The 18,665-nt window shown below is 42.8% G+C and overlaps 1 protein-coding gene across 1 annotated transcript in view; it reads left to right on the top strand.

Annotated features, from left to right (window-relative positions):
- The window catches only part of ANKAR (ankyrin and armadillo repeat containing), an 898,322-nt gene that overhangs the window by 369,522 nt on the left and 510,135 nt on the right, over positions 1–18,665 (top strand). The window lies entirely within an intron of this gene.

Below are 18,665 nucleotides of genomic sequence, written 5' to 3'. Positions count from 1 at the left end.
CTGGGAACTCCTTCAAGATTGTTGGAAGACCATTCCCGGTGACTACCTCTTGAAGCTCATCAAGCGAATGCCACGAGTGTGCAAAGCAGTCATCAAAGCTAAAGGTGGCTACGTTGAAGAACCTAGAATATAAGACACAATTTCAGTTGTTTCACACTTTTTTTGTTAAGTATATAATTCCACATGTGTTAATTCATAGTTTTGATGCCTTCAGTGTGAATGTACAATTTTCATAGTCATGAAAATACAGAAAAATCTTTAAATGAGAAGGTGTGTCCAAACTTTTGGTCTGTAATGTATATAATCAGCTTCTGGGGGCCAAGATGTTTTCAAAACTTAATCTTAGAGGGGCTTACAATTTGATACGCATCTGGAAGGGTGATGAGTGGAAAACAGTGTTTTTAACGTCTGAGGGTCTGTTTGAAAACCTTGTCATGCCTTTCGGATTATCTAATGCACCTGCTGTGTTTCAAAATTTTATGAGTGACACTTTCTCTGATTGTAGTGGAAGATTTGTTGTAATATACCTCGATGACATTCTAATTTTCTCACCAGACTTGGACGCTCACCAGAAACATGTCCCTGTGTTTTTACAGTGACTGAGGGAGAACTCTGTTTGCCAAATTAGGAAATCTTTCTCTTGGGGTTTATCTTGTCAGCAGAAGGGTTTAAGATGTACCATGGGAAGGTGCAGGCCATAATTGATTGAGTTCAACCTCGTGATCTTAAGGCTTTGCAGCGTTTTCTGGGATTCACCAACTATTATAGCAAATTTATCAAGGGGTTTTCACAAATTGCTAAACCACTTACTGACCTTACACGTAAGGGGGCGAATCTCAAGGTTTGGTTGCCAGGTACTGTCGGGGCTTTTGAAAGATTAAAAGAGTGTTTTATGTCCGCACCTATTGTGATGCAACCTGATCTCCAAGAACCATTCATTGTGGAGGTGGATGCTTCGGAGAGGGAGCAGTCTTATCGCAAGGGCCCAAAACTCTGACCAACATGCATCCATGTGCTTTTCTTTTCTAAAAAAATGTCACTAGCAGAGAGAAATTATGATTTCCAGAGTCCAAATTATTTGTGCCTGTGTACCTACGATTGCAGGAGTTACAGGAATTTCATGATTCCGTTTTAAGTGGCCATCCTAGGGTTACTGCCACAAGGAAAGCCATCGCTAGACTTTTTTTAGTGGCCATCCATGCATAAGGATATTAAGGATTTTGTATCTGCTTGTGAATCCTCTGCACGTGCGAAGGTCAGTCATAGCTGGCTGGCTGGCTGGGAAATTGGCTCCATTGCCTATTCCAGAAAGACCATGGACTCATTTATCCATGGATTTCATTACTGATTTGCCTCTGTCTGATGGGAAGACTGTTATTTGGGTGGTAGTTGATCGATTCAGCGAACAAGCTCATTTTGTTCCTTTGTCAGGATTACCTAATGCAGAGACACTCTCCAGGTTGTTCATCTCTCATATTGTGAGATTACATGGGATCCCTCTGAACTGTGTGTCTGATAGGGGAGTACAATTTGTGTCTTAATTTTGGAAAGCTTTTTGTAATAAACTAGGGATTGACTTGTCATTTTCATCTGGTTATCACCCTGAAACCAATGGTCAGACTGAGAGGACAAATCAATCTTTGGAACAGATTTTAAGGTGCTTTGTGGCAGCGCAAAAGGAGGTCTGGTCTTCGTTTTTACCTTTCGCTGAGTTTACTTTCAACTGTCGAGTAAACCAATCTACCGGAACCTTGCCATTCTTCTGTAATTATGGTTTTCGTCCCCATTTTGGCAAATTTTCTAGGATTAGTTCTGAATGCCCCGGGGTGGAGGTCGCCGTGCTAAGACTTGAGGATGTCTGTAGGGAGGTTCAAAAGAATATTGGGACTCCTCAGATTCACCAAAAACGAAAGGCCGATAGAAGACTGTTGGTGGGTCATGCTTTTAAGATTGAGGATAATTTTTCGTTGTCATGTAGGAACATTAAGCTAAAAGTGCTGTGGCAAAGTTGGGCCCAAAGTTTATTGGTACATACAAGATCCTAGAGGTGTTCAATCCTGTGGCATTTAGGTTAAAGCTTCCTGCATCCCTTGGCATCCCTAACGTATTCTATAAATCCCTATTAAAGGAGTATATCCCTTCTGCATTGTTTGCCTCATCACCAGCTCCTCTGATTTCTGTAGGCGGTGGCCTGGAATTTGAGGTTCAGAGGGTTGTGGATTCTCGGAGGGTCCGTAATTCCCTCCAGTACCTCATCCACTGGGGGGGATGCGGACCAGAGGAGAGATCCTGAGTCCCTGCTTGAGATGTGAAGGCCAATCGGTTAGTCAGGGCCTTCCATATAAAATTTCCTGGGAAGTCTGGGGGTCCATGGCCCCCACTAGCAGAGGGGGGTACTGTCATGATTCCACCCCTCAAGGTGTCTGGGATGCAGTTACTGACAGCTCTGCCATCCAGTCTGGTATAGGGGTGTGCTGAAGCTGTCAGTACTGTGATTAAAACAATAAACATGGAAGAGCGCAGCATGAGAAGCACCAGTTGGTTTGTTCACCACTAATCTATTGCAGTGTGCTCTATAGCCATAGCTCTCCTTATATTGACCACATTTTTTCTAAAAAAAAGTACTGTGATTGACAGATTGGCCAGCCAATCTGATACAGGGGCGTGCTGAGCTGTCAGTGTGTTGATTGACAACTCAACTATCCAATCTGTGACTGTGAGGCGTCGACTGTCTCAGGTGCAAATAAATACCAAGACCAGCACATCCAAGCTAGTGTGAACAGGTGCCAACCAAAAAAACATACAAGTTGAAAAACGATAAAGGTTGCATCATTATTTACCAAGAATGATTGCTCTAGAACATTGAAAATGCATTACTGCCATAAAAAATAGGAAAAAAGTGCTACCACTTCTTTCCTATTTTCTATGGCAGTAATGTATTTTAAATGTTCTAGAGTAATCATTCTTGGTAAATAATGGGGCGACCTTTATCATTTTTTGACTGTCTCAGGTGTTCATTATTCCACTTAATGGCAATGCTTCTTAACTGAGCTGAGTTTCCCAGAACACTGCCAGGCATACATTCATCTTGTGAGGTTTGTGCTGTGCTCTCTGTGCCTTGAGTTCTATATGTTTCATCTGTTCCCTGACCTTGGACTTTGTTCTGACTACCCACCTGTTTAACCCCTTCAGCTCTGATCCGTTATCCTCCAGGTACTCTGACCTCAGAACATTACCTGACTATGCTTTTGTGTCTTCCTTCTGTATATGACGTACCCTCCTGGCTTCTGACCTTGGACTCCTTGACCACTATGACTCACAGTTAGGCCGTGAGAAGTGACTAGCGTCACACCTATAGTGCTTTTTAGGTCTATGAACCAAAGGCAGTCCTTGTCCAGCATCTATAGCAAAAATAGGTTGAGAGGGATTTGAGACGGTGACATTATTCTCTTTACAGGGTGTTGCTGCTGTCAGTGCAGGCCTGATGGGAACACGTGGGGGGATTTAGCCCATTATGAGCCAGTGGACCATCTAGATGGGGATGGAAGTTAATCTTCTGGATAAGCCTCTATATAAGATGCAGTTTATGTCAGTTCATGTTATTGATCAGGAGAAAATAAGCCAACTTCATCCCTGTGAATGTCAGGGGACTGAGGAGGGAGAGGTGTGATAGGAAAATTATAATGAGTGGTTCCAGTCACTGGGGCCTTGAGGTATCTTATGGTACACTTGGAGCCTTCTTATGTCATCGAGGCTCCATTATGATTAGATTCAGAGAAAAGCTGGAGTGAAGGGAGGATTTCCCTGCTTTCCTGTGCTATGCAAGGATTCCCTCTATTCTGGACTTCTTTCTCTGCCTGCTCATCCGATGCCATGCAGGAGATCACAGGTATGTGAGGGTGACCTGATGAGGGGTAGCTGCTTGTCAGACTGTTGTGCTGATACACTGACAGTTGTGCAGAGAGCCAGCTGCAGAGAGCGGTGGCCATCTTCTAACGGTGCCATCTCCCCTTCCGCTTCTTCCCACACAGCTTCCTTGGTATTTCAGTGACAGAACAGACTCAGCAAAGGATCCCTGTGCATCTGCTGGGCTGTATTTTTTTGTGGGCCTATCTCCTCAGATGTCAGATTTTTGTCCTGAGAGTCCCGGTTCTCGCTCTAGCTGTTCTCTAGCTGCAGTGACTTCAGCATTTGTCTGCCAGAGCGGGTGATGCTTTGTGCTATTTTGCCCATTATGCTGGTGTTGTAAATGGAAATTGCAGAGGAGCTCACAAAAGTTTGTCTACACAGACTGATGTCTAGCTACGCCCCTATATGTTGTATTTTATAGATGCCTGCTTAAATAATCTTATCCCTCTGATCAAGTAAGTATGGTCCTTAGGTTCCTCCCTCATACATTTCTGCCTACTAGATTGGAATGAACCCATGGCCATTTATATACTATTTATAGGTTTTAGTTATACACTGTGTTCCAAATTATTATTCAGATTGGATTTAAGTGTCATAAAGATTTAATTGTTTTGTTTTTCAAATAAACTTGTGGATGGTATTGTGCCTCAGGGCTCAATGGATCACTGAAATCAATCTTAAACACATGTGATAATTAGTTTTCCAGGTGATTCTAATTAAAGGAAAACTACTTAAAAATGATGTTCCACATTATTAAGTAGGCCACAGGTTTCAAGCAATATGGGAAATAAAAAGGATCCCTCTGCTGCTGAAAAGCGTTAAATAGTGCAATGCCTTAGACAAGATTTGAAAAAATTAGATATTTCACAAAAACTTAAGAGTGATCATCATACTGTGAAGAGATTTGTAACTGAAACAGAGCACAGACAGAGTTCATGCAGATAAAGGCATAATGAGGAAGGTTTCTGCCAGACAAATTCATTGGATTAAGAGAGCAGCTGCTAAAATACCATTACAAAGCAGCAAACAGTTATTTGAAGCTGCTGGTGACTCTGGAGACCCTCGAACCTCAAGGTGTAGGATCATTCAAAGGCTTGCTGTGGTGCATAAACCTACTATTCGGCCACCCCTAAACAGTGTTCACAAGCAGAAATGGTTGCAATTTACTGATGATTGTCGAGCAACCCTGGATAGTCCAGATGGATAGGGTAGTAGATGGTTGGTAGATGACCACCATGTCCCAACAAGGCTGCAATGTCAGCAAGGAGGTGGATGAGTCATGTTTTGGACCAGAATCATGGTGAAACAGCTGGTAGGGCCCTTTAAGGTTCCTGAAGGTGTGAAAATGACCTCTGCAAAGTAAATAGAGTTTCTGACTGACAACTTTCTTCCATGGTCTTAAAAGCAGAAACGTGCCTTCAGGAGCAAAATCATCTTCATGCATGACAATGTACCATCTCAAGCTTCAAATAATACATCTGAGTCATTGGCTGCTATGAGCATAAAAGGAGATAAACTCATGGTGTGGCCACCATCTTCCACTGACCTCAACCCTATAGAGAACCTTTGGAGTATCATCAGGCAAAAGATCTATGAGGGTGGGAGGCAGTTCACATCAAAACAGCAGCTCTGGGAGGCTATTCTGACTTCATGCAAAGAAATGCAAGCAGAAACTCTCCAAAAACTCACAAGTTCAATGGATGCAAGAATTGTGAAGGTGATATCAAAGAAGGGTTCCTATGTTAACATGTAACTTGGCCTGTTAGGATGTTTTGGAGTTAAATAGTTTTGTTCAGTGAATGTGACCTCCTAATGCTGCAAATTCCACAAATGAGCATTTTCAGTTCTTAAAAAACATATCAAATGTTTAGAAATTATACTGTGCCTAATAATTTGGAACAGTGCATTTTGAGTTTTTATTCATTTTGGAGATTATACGGTTATCATTGGGAGGTTTCTTCAATAAAATTTGATGTATACTCTAACAGATGATGACTTTTATTAGACTGACTGTCATTTGCACCGACCATTTAGGAAAATCCAAGAAAAATGTAATTTGCATAATAATTTGGAACATGGTGTATACAATGATTGGATCCTTATATGTTGTTTTTTATAGATCCATGTATAAATATATCCCTCTGATCAGTTAAGTATGGCCCATAGGAAGAGATGGGCAAACTCGAACAGTAAAGTTCGGTGTCCTTACCGAACACCTACTTCACCAGGAAGTCCATGTTACTGTTCAGGTTCAGCTGCCTGAACACCGGGTGTCTGTCACACTGTCATGCTCATGGCAGTGCGGCCAACACTGCTTCTGATTAGATGTGAAACCTTCCCTGCCGGTCAGAGAGCCGCGGTTCCCACGCTGTCAAAAGACAGCGTGAGCACTTAGCTGTGATCAGCGGTATAAAGTTTACCTCCAGTCGCTGGTGTCAGCTGATGGAACAACTGATCCCATCATACAACACTTGCTTCCGCTAATAACAGCGAGAGCAGGAGCGGCGCATGGGAGTACTCATCAGTTACTCCAATACTGTAAATAAATAATAATATAAAAACAACGGTGTGGGTTCCCCTGTATTTTTGTTAACCAACCAGGCCAAACTTACAGCTGGGGGCTGCAACCGTCTCAGCTGTCAGCTTCAGCAAGTAGATCAATGGCTGCACTCAAATGTACTAAAGCGAGGAAATGAGCGATATATGAAATGTGAATAGCATAATGGCTTGTGAAATCTATGAAAAAACACATGAGATGCTTAGCACAAGATTTGGCCAAAAAATGTGAGCCCATCCACCAAATGTCAAGCTTCAGCAAGGCTAGTTATCAAGAATAGAGGGGTCCCCACACTGCATTTTTTAATTATTTAAATAAATAATTTAAAAAATGGCATGGGATCCCCCCATTTTTGACAACCAACCTTGCTAAAGCAGACAGCTGTGGGTTGGTATTCTCAGGCTCGTAAGGGGCCATGGATATTGCCTCCCCAGCCTAAAAACAGCAGCTGCCCAGAAAAGGCACATCTATTAGATGCACCAATTCTGGTGCTTTGTCCAGCTCTTCCCACTTGCCCTGTAGGGATGGCAAGTGGGGTTCATATTTGTGGGGTTGGTCACCTTTGTATTGTCAGGTGACATCAAGCCCACAGCTTAGTAATGGAGACGTGTCTATAAGACACCTATCCATTACTAATCCTACAGTTGTATGTAAATAAAGACACAGCAATAATAAAGTTCTTTAATGGAAAGAAAGGCACATAATTCTTTAATAATCTTAATTAAGCCATACCTACGACCTCACCTAATTCCACCGAAGCCCTCGATCTCCTCTAATAAACCAAAAATAATAAAGCAACAAATATATCATACCCGTCCTTGTTCTGTCCCACGCTGTAATCCATGTCTGGGGGCTAAATTATTTTCAACCTGGATGGTGCCAAGATGTGATCGTCCAGGCTGAAAACCACTGGGAAATGAACTGCGAGCGCAGCCTCAGTGGCTGGAGGTGACGTCATCGAGGTTACCTACGGTCGCTGAGACTCCGTTCCCAGCCAGTCTGGAATGCAGTGACCTTGGTGAGATCCCCGCTAGCAGCGTGAGAGTTTTTAATAAATAAACTCAAATCATGTATACCACAGTTTACCACTAGGACGAAGTACATGTTATGAAGAAAACAGTCTTAGAATCACTGAGGTCTGTTGAAGCATTACAGAGTTATTGCATCATAAAGTCAAAGTCAGTAGCAGGCGGATTATTTAGGAGCACTTTAAGGGTAGCCCCAGTGAGGGATGGGTGCACAGTCCCCCCGCAGCTCCAGCCGAACACCTCCGAAGGAGGACAGAAACAGGAAAGGGGTAAAACTCTATCAAAGGTGTGCCAAAAGGAAACTCACACCAAACTCTGGTGTCAGAGTTTCCTTTCAGCTCTCCTGTCACAGGTTCCTTCTCCGGTACCACACAATCAACAGAGCCAGCGAAGAGTGAACAATCCCAAGACCTTTATTTAGGCAAAAGTAGGAAAGGTCCATATACGATCCACCACACAAAGGATAAAATATTCCAGAACACGAATGCAGTTCAGTTACAGAATAAAAGTCCAACAATCCAGCACAGAGGATAACAGTCCATATTCCCTTCTTTCTCTCTCTGATATGCTGTGTTCACCTCATTCTACACAAGACTGATCTGATCTCTGTCTCACCTCCCTGATATTTACAAATCCCTCTCCTCATTCACAGGTTAGGGGGTGGGTCGCAGGGGCTCATTGTTTCAACAAGCTAGGTCAACATGTCTTTAGCATATTAGCAAACAACATTATTCACTGACTCTGTGGAGAGATAACAATACAGAACTATGGGGAGAATATCAGATGGCAAATAACAACTCATCCTACAAGAGAACACCATGAAAATAAGTAAAATATAAATATACACAAAAATGATACCCACATAACATATCACACCATCACAGCTCCTTTGACTGAGTTTTACCCCTTTCCTATTGCGTCATAAAGTGACACTGGTCAGAATTGAAAAAATTGGTCTGGTCATGAAGGTAAAAACAGGCTGAAGGTGAAGAAGTTAAGTAAATATATTGTCTTTTAAAGTTCACTGAAAATCCTTCACAGTGTGCACATTTATTAATATTCACCGCAGGGGCGGACACAGACAGCTTGGAGCCCCTGTGCAGGAAATGTGTCTGGGCCCCCCTCCTTTTAAGGCGACAAAGCTATATATATACAGTATATATATATATATATATATATATATATATATATATATATATATATATATCAATGGCGGACACAGGCAGAAAAGGGCCCCTGTGCAAGAACAATGCATGGGTCCTTTGCAGACCAAGATCTCCTAAAAATGCTAAACTGCACCTACTTTGGAGATTTATATGGGCCCCCTCACCTCTAGGGCCCCTGTGCGGCTGCACAGGTTGCACCAATGATATGTCCGCCCCTGATATATATATTAGAGAGGATGGTCTGTAATAAAGAACGGTGTTATACATAACAAAGAGGAAACTATGTAACTAAGGATGGTGTTATACATAATAAGTGAGTACACTATACACTAAGGGACTGTGCTATACATAAGTGAGTACACTGTATACTAAGGGACTGTGCTATACATAATAAGTGAGTACACTTTATACTAAGGGACTGTGTTAGACATAATAATCGATAATAATGTCTTCCTGTACCTCCCCCTGTTCCTATTTCCACTATAAATCCCCCTTCCTCCAATCCCAATCCCCCACACCCCTCATTGTCCGCCTTCCCCCGCATTCCATTATTTCCCTATCCCCCCATGAGTGCCCTCTTCATTACCTCCATCATTGCTTTCTCCTCATCACCCCATTATTGCCCATTCCACCACATCCATCATTGCCTCCTCCCCACCACCTCATTGTTTTTTTCCACTGCCACCATCATTGCCTTCTCCCCCACCACCCCATCATTACCCATTCCACCACCTCATCATTTCCTCCTCCCCCACCACCCCATCATTGTCTTTTCCACCGCCATCACCATTGTCTTCTCCCCCACCACCCCCATTACCCGTTTCACAACCTCCATCATTTCCTCCTCCCCACCACCCCCATCATTACCCATTCCACTACGTCCATCATCACCTCCTTCCCACCACCTCATCATTGTCCTTTCCACTGCCATCATCATTGTCTTCTCCCCATCATTACCCACTCCATGACCTCCATCATTTCCTCCTCCCCCACCACCCCCATTATTGCCCTTTCCATTACACCCATCGTTGCTTTCTCCCTCATCACCCCATCATTGCCTTCTCTGTCAACCCAATCATTGCCTTCTGCCCCATCACCTTCATCATTGCCCTCTGTCAACCCAATCATTGCCTTCTGCCCCATCACCCCATCATTGCCCTCTTCTCCACCTACACACAAACAGACAGACACAGCACCATTCACCTCTCTGCATACACACAGCACCATTCACCTCTCTGCATACACACACAGCACCATTCACCTCTGCATACACATACACATACAGCACCATTCAACTCTCTGCATACACACACAGTACCATTCACCTCTCTGCATACACACACACCTCACCTCTGTGCACGGTATCCTGAAGCCGCACCATCTCTGGCAGCTTCCTGTCTCGCACAGCCGCAGTGCTGAATGATGATGTCATTCAGCCGCTGCTGTGTGAGACAGGAAGTGTGGGCAGGAAGCAGAATGGATCCATTCCCTGCAGTCCGCTGCCATTTTCTCTTTTAGGCAGCAGAGCTGCAGGGATTGCTCCCTGCCCGCCGCACATGAGGCCAATCTGGAGAGCCTCGGGCATGGATAAACTGACCAGATTGCCTCATTAATAGCAGCCCTGCAGGGCCCCCCGTAGTGTCCGGGTCCTGGTGCAGCCGCATCGGTTGAACCGGCGGTATGTCTGCCCATGATTCACTGGTTACATCTCAATCTTCAACCATCAGCAGATACTGAGGGAGACGTTGTGATAAGCTCACTAGATGCTGTAAAAGTGTTTGGCTCCATAAAGTGTGAATTTCTATGGGCAGTGTTGGAAATATTTGGCATGGAAGTCCTGTTCATTTCACTTATAAAGATGCTACATGGGAGACCGACATCCAGGATAGGGTTAAATGGAAGACTCACATTGGCCATTGGGTGAAGCAAGGGGTAAATGGCAGGGCTGCCCGTTGTCTCTTCTCTGCTTCACATTGGCCATTGAGCTTCTGGATGCAGTTATCATAAGATACTCAGACATAGAATGTTTCCATAGAGGGGGTGTGGAGGAAAATTGGCCTTATGCTGATGAAACTTTATTGTTTCTTGCAAAGTCTTCTACTACCCTACCCATACTAATGTAATACATAGTAGTGATGAGCGAATATACTCGTTACTCGAGATTTCTCGAGCATGCTCGGGGGTCCTCCGAGTATTTTTTTAGTGCTCGGAGATTTAGTTTTTGTTGCCGCAGCTGAATGATTTACATCTGTTAGCCAATATAAGTCCATGTGGGGGTTGCCTGGTTGCTAGGGAATTATAATATTGGGAAATCTCAAGTGACATAGTTGCTTTGCCTCTATAAATATGCAGGACTTTTTGGTCTTTTGGTTACCGTGTATAACTTTATTTTGCCTAATTATAGTGAACGCACTTGTTATTGCCTAGTAGGGATAATTGACAAGGAGCAGGGCCGATATTAAAGGGAATCTGTCACCCCAAAAATCATATATGAGATAAGGCCACCGGCATCAGGGGCTTATCTACAGCATTCTGTAATTCTGTAAATAAGCCCCCGATGTAACCTGAAAGGTAAGAAAAACAGGTTATATTATGCTCACCTAGGGGCGGTCCCGCTGCGGTCCGGTCCGATGGGCGTCACGGTCCGGGTCCTCTTCTTGTCTTCCTACCGCGGCTTCGGCACAGGTGTACTTTGTCTGCCTTGTTGAGGACAGAACAAAGTACTGCAGTGCGCAGGTGCTGGGAAAGGTCAGAGAGGCATAGATAGTATAAAGGTCAGAGAGACAGAAAGTCTAGTATACAGCCAAAAAGCATAAATAGAGAGCAAGTAAATGTGATACCTAAAAGAACTGTAAATGGGAGAACAAAAAGTGAATAATGTATAAGATGGCTGAGGTAAAGCTAAAGAAATACTAATAAAGAATAAGGAAATAATGAAACAGTAGTAACATCAAATCAAGTGATCTTTGGTTACTATCCAAATGTGTATAAAGAAAATGGAGAAGCTGTGAACCCCACACATTTTGCCAGCAACCAGTGGCTTCTTCAGGGAGATGTTCACAAGTGTCACATACATATAGGCATATCACAATAGTAAATCAATCAATATTAAGTATAAATATTATGTATAATGCAATTTACCTGTGATCACAAATGCAAGCAATAATGAGCTAGGGATGAGTTGAAAGAGCAGGTATAATCCGCCATGTAAGGTCAGATTCTCCATAATGACATGTGAGTTAGCTTGGACCGCACCACTGAGAATGGCCAGTGACGGAACCGGAAATTACATTGACATTACATCATGCATGTTAGCGCGAACCGCACCACCAAAAATAACCAGCAGCGGAACCGGAAATGACATCACTACATATAGCAGGGAATAATGTAAAAAGACTGCTGACCCAATGTGCGTGTCAGCATCAACCACATTGTGAAGTCAATGTCATCCAAAGTAGGTGAATTAAACGGGATTGATATTCTGTAGGACGAAGAGGAGACTCAATATCCAATCGGATGGAGAAAAAGCTCATGGTCCATTAAAAAAAGGGTAAGTATTCCAGAATAAAGATATATACAGTTGAAACCAGAAGTTTACATGCACTATATAGAAACACACATACACGTGTTTTTCTCAATATCTGACATGAAATCAGAATAAACCTTTCCCGTTTTAGGTAAATTAGAATTGCCATAGTAATATTTGCCAAATGCCAGAATAATATAAGAGAGAGAGAATGTTTTAAGGCATTTTTAAAACTTACTGCAAAGTCAAAAGTTTACATACACTAAGATTACTATGACTTTAACCCCTTTCTGGTGTCAGATGGGATAGTACTGTATGTCCGATGTCAGAATCTTCACTTTGAGGTGGGCTCCGGCGGTGAGTCCACCTCAAAGCCGCAACAATAGGCATGGTCAGAATCGGGATCTGCCCTCTCCTATTAACTAGTTAAATGCCGCTGTCAAACTCTGACCGCAGCATTTAACGCTTCAGGCCATCGGGCCGGAAATACGCGCACCACTGACCCCCGTCACGTGATCGAGGGTCATTGTTGCGTCAGCATGACAACCAGAGGTCTCCTTGAATGGAATACACAAACAAGGGGGAACACTTAGCTTGCAGTAGACTCAGAAAAAAATACGGACATCCTCCAAGCACCAGAGTGGAAGATAGCTGACTGCTATAGCCACAAGCCTCCACAGGAAAATGGAAATAGCAATATCAGCCTTAACTTCCAGCAGCAAGCAGGAAGATATAAACACCCCGGTTCAGGTGTGTCAACTAGAGCCAGGAGAAGGTTGCCACTGGATCCTAGAGTCAGAAGGCCCAGGAAAAATCTGCAAAGCAAACTGCTGAGACCTTCTGCAGTCAGATGCAGAGCGATGGACTGCAGTCTCTGACACACCCGTGACAGAATCCGCCCTTCTATGATTGGCCTTTGGACACTCAAGACCAGGTTTCTCAGGATAAGAGCTGTGGAACAAACAAACCTGGGGGCATTCACCACTGATGGAGAACCCCACATCCTTTTCTCTGGACCATAACCCCTCCAGTGCACCAAGTATGGTAGGAAATTATGTTGGAGGTGAGAATCTACTTTCCTCAAAATTTGGAACTCTAGGTTTCCATCAACGATTAATGGGGGAGGCGGTAGGGGTGGGGCCTCAAGGGGTTCTACATATCTCTTGAGCAAAGACCTGTGAAAAATGTTTTAGATCTTAAGAGCCTGAGGTAGCTTAAGACGAAACGCTGCTGGACCAGTGACGGTGGTTATCTTATAGGGACCAATGAATCTACGTCCCAACTTCCAGGAAGGAAACCTCAACCTGAAATGCCTTGTAGACAACCACACAGAATCATTCACATTCAGGTCCGGACCTGGCACTCATTTAGTGACAGTCATACCTGTCTCTCCTGACCCAGTTAGGAACAACGATGGAATTCCTTAATGAGCATCGGGGTGTGCGCATTATAAGGACCAGGTGGCACTTAAAGGTATGGACCTCCATTATATTAGCACAGTGCAACAGTGCACCAAGCACTATGCACTTTGATTTTTGCACTGAGGTTTTTTTTATTTCATTAATTGATGTCACTCCTGCACTTCATTCACACAAAGGAATATATATATATTGTGGTGCAGTGACCAATGTTACAGCCAGGGAATGCTGTGTGTGCGCTGCAGGATGCGCTTGGATGTATAACTGTGTTGGTGAGAGAAAGTCCGGCAGGATTATAAATGGCCGGTATGTGTGTCGCAGAGGAAGACACTCTGCGCTGTCATTCTAAAGATATGTTGTGTTCTGGGACCTGTAGTCCCACAAGTAATTGTATAGTTCTGACGGGAGACTGGCGGGGCTAGTTGTGAGAGATGTGAGGGTCAAACTAGCCACACACCCATGGGAGTGGTTACAGGTAGATAATGTGACCAAGGTATGGGTCACATGTTCCTGTGAGGTTCTTGTGTAGGGGGCTGTTTGTTCCTGTGCAAGGTCCTGGACGGTCAGTGTTGGAGACTCCTGGGAGTAGAGTCGTCCTGAAAGCACATGGAGACCGTAGACCTGGACGGTCTGTGTTGAGGACCTGGGACTGACGTGAAGTCAGCATGAGGAGTGGAACTCCTGAAAGGTAACCCCGGACAAGGGGATTATATTGTACAGCAGAGAAGTCTATCGGCTGCATGAACAGACTGAGGGTCGTGATAAGCTCATGAAATGTAACGCAATGGACTGTACGTCATGTGGTTTATGATGTGTAATAAACCAAATAAGACTGATATGTTGAGATATCGTGCCTGAAGTGTTTATCCTGCTGCCAAGCAGGTATTCCCCAACACACTCAGGTAGCGTATCACCACTATATATATATATATATATATATATATATATATATATATATATATATTTTTTTTTTTTTTTTTCTTCTTTTTTTTTTTTTTTTCTTTCTTTGCTGTGTTGATTTCTATGGTACAATTCAAGGTTGTACTAATTTTTTCACTCTATTCATGGAGATCCCTAATATCCCTACTAGGAGCCTATTTTTATGGTCTAATATGCTGTAGGTTTATATTTTATTTTTTAGTCCACCATCTACAATATTGACTGCATTTTAATATTTTATATATATTTTTTATATAAAAATTGTCCTTATATGTGCACACAATTTATTTTATTTTAGTATAACTGTTGCTAATATTTAATAAAGATACATATTTAACTATATAATTTTGTCTGGACTTTCATGGTCTATTCCATAGTTTTGGTGGTTGGTGTCTTTCTCCGGTTAGGAATAAGTAGTGACGAAACAGGACCTGATGGATGGGTATGCGATACTTAAGAATGTGCCCAAACATTGCAACTAGACATCCCGATGCCACCACAGCCACCAAAAACGACGATAAACGAGGTCTGCGGTTGCTTTACCACCTGGATGGCTAGCAAAGACAGAGTCATGATATTCTTTAATTTCTTTGCGAGCCAATTTAGATGGCACAAACTGCCTCCCCGAAGGGCAGTAAGTAGGGGCACCCCCCTGAGCTTCCAACACCTCACCCTCCAGGTCCGAAATGCCTACTCCTTATGCAAAATTGGGGCAGGGTCCTCAAAGCCACACTAAAATGTCTGTAAGCTCCCTGTAAATACAGCAGAAGGGGAAACTTTTAGGCAGTTACCTTGAAAGTAATCTCCCCACTTTACAGTCTCTCTGGATTGCCAATCCACAGTTGGATTATGCTTCGCCAACCAGAGCAAGCCCAGAACCATTGGAATGTGGAGACCCTTCAGTATATAACAGGGTTATTTCATAATGCAAAGACCCCACCTTCAGTCTTATGTTATGAACAATTTGTGTCAGTTTTCTCTGTGCAAGTGATGTTGAGTCGATGGCGCAAATATGAATAGGTTCAGCCAAGTTAGAACAGACAAAATCATGAGTTCTAACAAACTCTGCATCCACCATAGTGACTCCAGCTCCACTGTCTACAAACACAGAAATTTTTTCAGACCTGCTCTGTAGCACCACCTATTTTGTCAGGACATAACGATAATTGCAGGTTAAAGGCGAAGACACCCCTTGATTATGAAGTTCAAGGCTACCAAGTGTTAACCCCTTCACCCCCGGAGCTCTTTTCTTTTTAGTTTTTTGCTCCCCTTATTTCCAGAGCCATTACTTTTTTATTTTTCTGTCAATATGGCCATGTGAGGGCTTATTTTTTGCAGGATGAGTTGTACTTTTGAACGATGCAAAAAAAAGTGCAATCTCACACTTGTTTTTTGTTTGGCTTTTTTGCTAGTTTCACTAAATGCTAAAACTATCCTGCCATTATGATTCTCCAGATCATTACAAATTCATAGACACCAAACAAGTCTAGGGTCTCTTTTATCTAAGGCTGGTTTCACACTTGCGTTTTGATCTGCAGCGTTTTTACCGAAAAAAAATGCATGCATTTTTTTCCCTATGTTTAACATTAAAAACGCATGCTTTTTTTTTGTACACGTTTTGCCGCGTTTAACGATGCATGCCTTTTTTGCTGCATGCGTTCTTTTGCAGAAATGCAACATGTAGTAATTTTCAGAGGCATTTTTTTGCCGCAAAAAAACGCATGCATTCATTTGCGTTTGATTTGCGGCAAAAAATACATTGATGTCTATGGAAATGCATGCGTTTTTGCGTACATGCGTTTTCTTGCGTTTTAAACGCATGCGTTTTTATAGAAAAAAACAAGAATACACCCTGATAAGCTACCCCCCACCAACAGGGTGATAAAGGGATCCTAACCCTAACCCTAACCCTAGGGATCCAAACCCTAACCCTAACCTTAACCCTAACCCTACCCCTAACCCTAACAATATGACAGTGAATACTCTCCGAGTTTATATTTTTAGTACTCTATAGCAATACCATATATATTGGGGTGTCCACATTGAACAAAGCTTTTTATTAGAAGAATGTCCTGGTCTCCAGGTCAACATAATAGCCAATCGCTATGGATCCCTAGGATCCCTAGGGTTAGGGGTAGGGTTAGGGGTAGGGTTAGGGTTAGGGTTTGGATCCCTAGGGTTAGGGTTAGGATCCCTTTATCACCTTGATGGTGGGGGGTGGCTTATCAGTGACCTGGTGACCAGGACATTCTTCTAATAAAAAGCTACCCCTAACCCTAACCCTAGGGATCCAAACCCTAACCCTACCCCTAACACTAACCCTACCCCTAAACCTAACCCTAGGGATCCTAACCCTAACCCTATCCCTAACCCTAACCCTAACCCTAGCTAATTCTATTAATAGTGGGTTTTCTAGTTGATTTTGATGATTGGCAGCTGTCACACACTTCTCAGTATGCGTTTCAAAAATGCAAATGCAGGAAAAAACGCATGTAAATGCATCAAAACGCCGCTTTTTTTACTGCATGCAAAAACGCATGCGTCTAAAAAACGCAGCGTTTGCACGCGTTTACATACGTTTTTTCACCACATGCGTTTTTTTTTTACAAACGCTGCAGATCAAAACGCAAGTGTGAAACCAGACTAAGTGATAAAAAAATTCCAAAGTTTGCTAAAAAAAAAAAAAAAAAAAAAAGAATTGCGCAATTTTCCGATAACGGTGACGTCTCCAATTTTCTTGATCTGGAGTCGGGTGAGGGCTTATTCTTTGTGTGCCGAGCTGAGGTTTTTAATAATATAATTTTGGTGCAGATACGTTCTTTTGATCGCCCGTTATTGCATTTTAATGCAATGTTGCAGCGACCAAAAAAACCGTAATTTTGGCGTTTTGATTTTTTTTCTCGCTACGCCATATAGGGATCAGGTTAATCCTTTGTTTTTATTGATAGATCGGGCGATTCTGAATGCGGGGATACCAAATATGTGTAGGTCTGATTTTTTTTATTGTTTTATTTTGATTGGGGCGAAAGGGGGGTGATTTGAACTTTTATATATTTTTTATTTTTTTTATATTTTTAAGCACTTTTTATTTTTATTTTGGCATGCTTCAATAGCCTTCATAGGAGGCTAGAAGCATGCACTACTCAATCGCCTCTGCTACATAGAGGTGAAGCACAGATCACCTCTATGTAGCAGAAATGCAGGGTTGATTTGAACGCCGACCACTGGGTGGCGCTCAAAGCAATCGGCCATCAACAGCCATAGAGGTCTCAAGGAGACCTCTGGTTGTTATGGCAATGCACCAATGACCCCCGATCATGTGACGGGGGTCAGCGGTGCGAGCACCCCCGGCCGCGCGGCCGGGAACGCTAGTTAAATGCCACTGTCAGCGTCTGACAGCGGCCTTTAACTAGGTAATGGGCACGTGCAACATGAAGGAATAAGGTAACCAAACACTAGGGAGGGGGGGGAGTGGAGATCTCTAGACAGATCTAATGTCACCCTGTCTGCCCTATCGTTTCTATATAGGTTCTGCACCTATCGCCAAGAAAGATACCTAGTACCTGCCTGACCCTGGTGATATGCCCTGCACTACGAAGGACACGATAAATGCTAGTCAATCCCTACTACCACTAAAGATAGATGGGATACAAAAACATGGGGGACACTTAGCTTGAGTAGACTCAAAGAGAAACACAGACGTCTTCCAAACACCAGAGAGGAAGATGGCATGCAAGCTAACCCAGGAATCTCATAACTAGACACATTTTCTAAGGAATAATGGATGAAAATCCCTTAAACAATTTATTTTTATTTTTTTTTTCTTCCTAAAGTGCAAGGAAATGTGTCATCTTTAACTTTAGACATAAACAGTAATTTTAACCAGGGGTGTGCAAACATTTACATGCCACCGTAGGTTGTGTTCCTTAATTTTTTCAGACCCTGATTTATTCCATATATAGTATCCGTTCCAGTATACTTGCACCACACAGTGGGCTTTTAACCCTTTATTTACAAGTATTAGCTCCTATTTAGGGGATTCACTTTGTTTTAATGTATATCCAATGAAATAGAAGATTTTATTGGAATTGTTATTATTTCTGTGAACAACTTATAGTAACT

The sequence above is a fragment of the Ranitomeya variabilis genome, chromosome 7, assembly GCF_051348905.1.
Source record: "Ranitomeya variabilis isolate aRanVar5 chromosome 7, aRanVar5.hap1, whole genome shotgun sequence".
Classification (NCBI taxonomy): domain Eukaryota; kingdom Metazoa; phylum Chordata; class Amphibia; order Anura; family Dendrobatidae; genus Ranitomeya; species Ranitomeya variabilis.
Note: the sequence above shows the minus strand (reverse complement) of the source record. Positions and strands in the feature narration are given on the sequence as shown.